Source organism: Mercenaria mercenaria, chromosome 18, assembly GCF_021730395.1.
Source record: "Mercenaria mercenaria strain notata chromosome 18, MADL_Memer_1, whole genome shotgun sequence".
Taxonomy (NCBI): domain Eukaryota; kingdom Metazoa; phylum Mollusca; class Bivalvia; order Venerida; family Veneridae; genus Mercenaria; species Mercenaria mercenaria.
In genome coordinates this window covers 61,552,501-61,558,920 of record NC_069378.1, presented here as the reverse complement: position 1 = coordinate 61,558,920, position 6,420 = coordinate 61,552,501, and positions in this window count along the sequence as shown.

Sequence of the window (6,420 nt, the reverse complement as noted above, 5' to 3'; positions counted from 1 at the left end):
GCTTTAACGTGTTATAATAATGTTTTATTCTTCTAACGGTAAATACTTGAAAGATATTATTGGAAAAAAATTACATAATGATGATAAATTAATTCGCCCCTATGAACGAAATGTCTGTAAGGATAGAACTTTTTCGTAACACAACACTGTTTCGTTTTAGATTATGACCCCGGTCTGTAAATAGCTAATTAAACAAACGGAAACGCTGGTTCCGAGAAACAATTGTCGATATGAGTTATACTGCGCATTATTCGACGACCTGAGATAACATGGAAAATAAGAAATATCAATTAAAATGAACTTATAGTGATATGAGTTATGTCAGGTCTTATATTTAGGGCTAAAGGTATACGAATCTATACTTTTAGATTCTTTGCTTTAGGTACTACGGGACGTAATCCCTGCGTGGAATTGCCACAGTAACGCGAGAAGAAAACAAATTACCACTTTCTTCGAGTTGTATACCTAAAGAGCATACATTTGCATATATAAACTCAAATCTCTGTTTTCATGTCTCACAGTTTTGGCTATTTTTATACTAAATTCATTTTAGAAACTGAAAGATATATAATAACAAGAGTGCCAGAATGTCACAATGTACACCCGTAACAGCAAATTTCTTTACTCTAGCTGCTGTATTGCAAATGAATTTTAATTTTGTGGTTGTTTAGTAATCATTGTAAGTCTTTTGTCCACAAAAAACTCCTAACCAGGTAGAGAGACCTTAAAATACACCTAAAATTTGAAAGTAACATCTATGTTGCACCACAGAAAAGTGGTCTTGGTTTTTCCCTACGGTCAGTTATAAAAAAGTTACAATATAAGTTATTTATAGTAGCAACTAAGGGAAGTTAATCTTTAAAAAAATCCAAAATTCTTGTATCTGACCTTTGGCCTCTAAGTGTGACCTTGACCTTAGACCTAGGGACCTGGTTCTTGCGCATGACACTTCGTCTCGTGGTGGTGAACATTTGTGCCAAGTTATATCAAAATCCCTCTATGCAAGAAGGAGAAATGCTCCGGACAAGGTTTTCATTCTTGTATCCTTTGACCTCTAAGTGTGACCTTGACCTTAGACCTAGGGATCTGGTTCTCAAGCATGACACTCCGTCTCATGATGGTGAACAACTGTGCCAAGTTTCATCAAAATCCCTCCATGCATGAAGAAGATATGATCTGGACAAAGTCATTCTTGAATTTGAACTTTGACCTCTAAGTGTGACCTTGACCTTAGACCTAGGGACCTGGTTCTTGCGCATGACACTCCGTCTCATGATTGTAAACAACTGTGCCAAGTTTCATCAAAATCCCTCCATGCATGTAGAAGATATGCTCCGGACAAAGTCTGTGGACGCCGCCCGCCCGCCAGGGGCGTTCCCATAATACGTCCCGTTTTTCAAACGGGCGTATAAAAAGTGCTTTGTCGCCATTTTGTATAAAGGGTGGGGGCGTAGATGTAAGCGATTTTTGTTTAAACACAGGTTTTCAACTGTATTTCAGGTTATATTAAGATAGTGGACCCGTAACGGTAATGTTTAACAAGTGCATTAATTGATACAGTACTGAAGTTAACACTGTTTCGCACTGTGTTGCATCTTTAAACGACTTTTACCGTGTCGTTGTTGTTTGATTGTTTTCTTTTTATTTGTTAATCTTGTAAAAATCACGTTTTTTCCTCCAGCTGAAACAGAGACAAATTTCAAAGTGATAGCCATTGCGCAAAACGATCGCAGAGAAGTCATTTTACCTAGTACTTTTCTAAATGAAACCTCAAAGTATTGCGTAACAATTATAAAACACAAAATAAAATTGTCGATAACAATTTTTCTTTGGAGCCTCGAGTAAGAGAATTTAATCGGACAGAAATTAAGCTCCAACTCAAGTAAGAATTATAGCTTTGCTCATTGCATTAAAAAAGAACCATAAGGCAAACAAGAAAAACCTACCTACATTTCTTCCAAACTTTGTAAACTAAAGAATAAATGCAAAATCAAGAACTTTTACAAAATGTAACAAAGTATTTTCAAAGATGTCTAAACATTCACCCTTCAGGCTAAATTCATTTTAAACAGCAAGAAATGGTTAATCAAATGAAAAATTTCTGCTTTTGTACGACAAATCAATGATAATAAGTATCATGTAAATAAAAAATAAAATTGCATAAATAAATAAATAAATAAATAAAAAAACAAAAACAGTTTTTCTTACTTAAAGGAAATATAATGACAAAGTTTGGTCCTAGTGGGGCTTGAACCTACGCCTTCCTGAAGAAATAGTAGTTTTATGGCAGGAATGGAATACTCTTTAAAAAGAAGAAGGTACACTCTTACTGGTCCGTCAATTTTCCTAATCATCGAATTAGGGAAGGAACAGGACTAGACCATAATCATTAACAGTCCGGTTTGTAGCGGGTTTCCCTCATACCGACATGAAAATCACCCCATCTGATCAGTGTTTATACATCCCTACATGATGTGTTTGTTTGTGTTTGTGTGTGTGTGGGGGGGGGGGGGGGGGGGGGGGGGGGGGGGGGGGGGGGTGGGGAGGCTTTGCATATTGAAGTATAAAGTTGTGTTTGTTATCTTTATACTTTATCTGATATTATGTCCCTCAATGTTTATTACTGCTTCTTTATAAACATATATAAACAGTTATATGGCATTGATCATAGTTTACGCCCGTAAACCCATGTTTAAATTTTTTTTTTTTCAACTGAACTATGAAGTTCGGTTGTTAATCTAAGTTCACGAGTGTGAACCTATGTTTATGGGCGTAATCCAGAGTTCACGAGTGTAAACCATAGTTTACGAACGTGAACATAATTTTATGTTAGCGATCGAGAACTTAAGTTTACGACCGTGAAAATGGGTTTACGACCGTAAACATACACAGTGTATAGACTCTTTGTACGCCCAAACGGAAGTCGCCAAAATCTAGGCGTTCAGTTTCGTTTTTCAAATCTTTGGAAGCTGTCGGTAGTAAGTATTTTTATGTTTTTCTTCGGCTATTTGAAATAAATATTCTTGTTGTATATATTTTTCATTGGATGATAAATGTCTCTGCAACATACAGTCGTTAAATAGACATAAATGTTTGAAATTAAAACGTATTTTCACCAAAAACACAGATGGTCAAAGCAACAGACGTAGCATTCGGGCTAAAACTGCCCATTATTTTGGAACTGCGAAAGAAGTTCGTGTCAGAACCGCTTCTGAATGTTTCATTATCCACCCATGCACATGAGTTTGTACATGTACCTACAAATATGCATTTACAATCCTGAATAGTTGAAATATTGTTTAATCCAACATGCATCTGAATTACGCACTGGCCGCCTAGTCACAAAACTTGAAATAAAACTGTTCCACTATTCGCCTAAACACCGTACGCCTATTAAATAAAGAAATGATGAAGTGTTTGGGCTTATAAGCGTCATACACTGTACTCATTGAATTAATAAATATAAGTTTTGTGTTGTATTTTACTTGCGACAGTCAAACAGTATTTAATGGTCTATTTCACCAACCATGTCCTTGTCTTGGACAAGAAATAGAATCTGTATGTGTGTTTCCGCTAACATACAAGAAAAATATATATTTATTACGCTTAGTTTGACAAGACACTTTGTTTTTCTTTTTTTTCTTTGAATTTTTAGCTCCACTATTTGGAGAATAAGGGTGCTATTCTACTCGCCCAGGCTTCGGCGTTGGCTTTCTTGGTTAAAGTTTTTCGGCAACCTTTGTTTTTCTGTCACATCTTTTTTTACTTTTGCTTATATCATACTGTAACTTCACATAAACATTGTGCAGCATACAAACAAAGCCTTTTTGTGCAGTATACCCAAAGTCAAATGTCACCCAAGGTGTTATACTTATAAGCGTTTGAAATTATTTTTTGTTTAAAAATTTAAGCTCCGCCTACAGACACACGCGCTGTCTTCAAATTTTTATGTTATTTCAACATTGTGCTATATTCCCCTTGTTGTATTGAAAAATGCCTGGGTGAAATAAAAGATATGTTCTGTTATGTTTTGTTCTGTTCTGTTCTGTCTACCTGATTAGCTGGTAGAGCCAGTGTCCAATTAAAACGAGTCCCGCTCACCTATCTTCCAAGGCGATGGTAGCTTTATTCAAATTAGTTATACATGTAGAACAGCTGATGTAATCACTAGGAACCGGGTCATTTTCATTTTTTTCTTTAGCGAATACTGCAATAATTATGAATGAAAACGAGAAAGACATGGATGTTAGCTTCGGTCTGCTTGATTCTGAATGATATCAGCGGTGCTCTGGAGCCGGATATTAAAATACAAATGTAAACTGAAATTACCAGTTACCACGCCGGCGGCAACTGTTTCTTCTGTGAATGATGATAAAGTCCCCGTCGTAAAGTCCGAACAGTCTCTGAGATGCCGGAATTGGATCAAACACAGAGTTGTGCCACGTAACGATTACATGAATGATGTGTTAGTAATTTATGTTCCTAACTGTGTAAAAGAATCTAGTTATTATTACAAAAAATATTTTCAAACACTGTGCAGGTTAGAGTTTATTAGTACGCATATATCAAATTAAATTGGTCGCGCGGCTACTTACTAAAAAACACTAACCTATATGACATATGGAATAGAAACTGCAGTAATAACATCTAAACTTGTCCATGACTGTTCTGAAAACGAAAGAAATTATAACTATTATTTTTTAACTGTTGGTTATCATAAATCAAAGTAAGAACATTGAAATATAAGAATGCAAAGAAGTTTTGAATAAGCGTACAGTTTTTCGACTAAGCGTACAGTCTGGATTTTAAAAATTGCTATTAGTAGGCCAGTAATGTATCGAATAGTGGGACAGAATAATCGGCATACATGTCTCAGAAAAACACATTTTCCTGAAAACGTATTCGTTACCATAGACCCATGCTAGTATTTATCGATACGTAAGACATCTATCTACGAAGTAGAAAAAGGTTTCAGTTCTTTGCAAAAGCTCGAAGATACATGTATTTCAAAGAATTGATAGTTTCATTATAAGTATATAATGAGTTTTATCAGGCGTGTTTGGTATCTACGTAAACTGTAGCTCTTAGACAATACATAGATTAAAAATACACTTACTTTATGCGATATTATCGATATAAACGAAGAAATCCAACCCATCCGCGACAGCAAAAATTTGTGTTTTGATTTTTTGAACGCCTAGTTTTTGGCGACTTCCGGTTGGGCGTACAGAGAGTCTACACACTGTAACATAGATTCACGCCCGTGAACATAGAATTACGACCAAAAATCATAGTTTTGTTCGAGAAACAAAATTTACTGAACGTAAACCTAGGTTCACGTAAGTAAACTATGGTTCATCTCGTAAACCCAAGTTCATGGTCGTAAACATAGTTTCACGCCGGTAAAAAATGGTTCGCGGCAATCCAATAATTACATTCTTGGCCGAAAAACCAAAATTATCGAATACTAACATGTAATTTCGAGCGAGAGCATAGGACAACGGGCGTAAACTATAGTTTACGCTCTTGAACCCATGTTTACGTTCGATAAACTAGGTTTCTCGATTGAACTTTAACTTGGGTTTACAAGCGCGAACCTATGTTTACGAGTGTGAACTATGGTTTACGACGTTATCCTTTTTTTTTCGCTCGAAAGAAAAAGGTTTACATGCTTTTAATTTTTGAAAAACCTAGTTTATCCATCGTTAATCCTAGTTTTTCGACTGTGAACCTGGGTTCATGTAATTATTGGACGATTTCCATACATGTCACGTCTGTAAACTATGGTTCAAGATCATAGACCTAGGCTCACATTCGTATACAGGGGTTTAAGATTCGTAAATGCAGGTTCACACCCGAAATTCATGATTGATTTTTGAATCCTAATATACCGACCGTAAACCATGGTTTACATATGATAAATACATGTAAAACTACAAATCATGACGTTTGAATCGAGACAGTTTTGATCCTAAAAACTCGAGACTCAGAGGTAGACAGGTAAATGTCAGTCTGTGGAATCGGTCTCCCTTACAGTCGGAAAATCGAGACTAGAGATACATCTGTACTATCGATTTTTGAAAACCTTTATTGGTTATTTCATTTACCTCTAGCGAAGAGTCAAACAAAATGCTTGTCTTGCATATGTTAAAAAAGATCGAAAATCTTGGATTTCAATCTTACCTCGCGTTGGTGTTTGCCGCCATCTTAGGTCGTGGGTAAAGGCCTAACTAAACTAAAGCAAACAGCGTGGGAGCCATCTGGTCTAGTCGCGTAATGGCTGCCAGGTATTTGAACATGGTAGCTCTTTAAAAAATGTCAGTTTCATATAGAATATATATAGGGAAAACTATTTAACTGGTTGTGACCAATACTGGGCCTAAAGTGAAATTTCTGAAAATTTTAAGCTGAAAAAGACAG